This window comes from Limulus polyphemus, unplaced genomic scaffold (assembly GCF_000517525.1).
Source record: "Limulus polyphemus unplaced genomic scaffold, Limulus_polyphemus-2.1.2 Scaffold230, whole genome shotgun sequence".
Taxonomy (NCBI): domain Eukaryota; kingdom Metazoa; phylum Arthropoda; class Merostomata; order Xiphosura; family Limulidae; genus Limulus; species Limulus polyphemus.
In genome coordinates, this window is record NW_013665840.1 from 404,145 (window position 1) to 406,158 (window position 2,014).

Consider the following 2,014-nt stretch of genomic DNA (forward strand, 5'->3'; position numbering starts at 1 on the left):
CACATCAGTGGTAGTAACTTCATCAAAGGCTTCACTGTTTCCCTTTTTAAAACCGAACAGTTTCTTCTTCGACGGTGGCTTTTTCAGGTGACATGTCTTCAGCAGCGTCATTTGTTCCATTGTTCACTTTATCCCAACTGAAATGTCCTGGACTGTGATAATGCCAAAGCCTGTTGGCATGCACCACCTTTGGCTTACCTCGCCGACCACATTTGATACGGAAAGTCACGTCTGAGAGACGATCCACTATGTCATATGGGCCTTCCCACGGAGAAGACAACTTAGGGGACTTCCCTTTGGTCTTCCTGGGATTATACAACCACACCTTGTCTCCTGGTACAAAGCTGACTTCAGTAGATCTCTCATTATAAGATAACTTCATCGAATCAGCAGACGTTTTCAAGTTTGAACGCACTTCATAGTGAATATCATCCATCCTTTCCAATAACACTTTCACAAACTCTGACACATTTTCAGGCAACTCTTCATAAGGTGGGCGTCCTGTTAACAGATCCACTGGCAACTGAAGTTCCCGACCGAACATTAACTTTGCTGGAGTATATCCAGTGGCTTCATGCTCTGCTGTCCTATAGGCCATCAACAGTGGAGGGAGTAAGACATCCCAGTCATCTTGGTGGCTATTACAAAACTTTACCAATTCATGTCCCAGTGTCCAATTGTACTTTTCTACCACCCCATCGGACTGTGGGTGAAGTGGCGTTTTCCTGGTCTTTCGGATGCCAAACAACTTGCAGCATTCTTGGATCACAGCTGATTCGAAGTTACGGCCTTGATCTGAATGCAGTTCATATGGCTTACCAAATCTGAAAAAGAAATCACTTATAGCCGAAGTTACAGTTGTAGCTTCCTGATTTGGTATTGCATAAGCCTCAGGCCACTTGGTGAAATAATCCATCACCACACAAATGTACTTGTTTCCAGCACGAGTTTGGGGCAGAGGACCAGCAATGTCAATGGCTATTCTTTCCATTGGTGCACCAACTTGATATAACTTCATTGGAGCACATTCCTTATGCTTGGGTCCCCTTTTACCACAACATGTACTGCATGTCCTGCACCATTATTCCACATCTTGCTTCATACCTATCCAGCAAAATCTCTGTCGTAGGTGACTCAATGTCTTCTTAACTCCAATATATCCGCCTGTTACACTATCATGGGGTTGACGCAGCACAACTTCTCGTAACTTTCTCGGTATAACTGTTTGCCAAGTCGTCAATTTCCCATCTGTAGTTCCCATCCCCAGAGAAGAATACCGTCTTCAAGCTTTAACTGGTCCTATTGTGCCCAATAGTTCTTTGTCACAGGGCTTAGACTAGACACCTTCTCCCAAGCAGGGTGCAAACACTTGTTTCAAATCTTGGTCTTTCTCCTGCTCTGATTTAATATCTATACCTGGTTCCATTTTACCATCATTAACTCCTTCAGTCACTTTTACTTCAGCTTGATGACAACAGGTTAACTCAACCTCTCTTTTGCTGCAATGTCTGCAGTCATTTTTGCAGGGTCTTCGGCTCAGTCCATTGGCATTTCCATGAGATTTTCCTTCTTTGTATCCAATATTATAATTATACTGGTCTATTTTTCCGAGCCAACGGGCCAGTTGTCCCTCTGGGTTCTTTAATGATCTTAACCAGCATAATGCAGCATGGTCTGTCCAAATGGTAAACCTTGCACCATAGAGGTAAAGATGAAAATATGTCAGACTCTTTACTATAGCAAGGAGTTCCCTCCGTGTTACACAGTAGTTCCTCTCTGGTTTACTCAAAACCCTACTGAAGTAGGCCACCACATGTTCGTTTTCGTCCACTTTCTGAGACAACACTCCTCCAATTCTGTCATTATTAGCATCACAACCCAGTATGTACGGCAGTGAGAAATCTGGAAGCTTTAAAAGTGGAGTGGAGGCCAATTCTTCTTTCAATGTCTTGAAAGCATACTGGCAAGAAACTGTCCATTCAAACTTCTGGCCTTTTTTAGTCAAATCATGTAG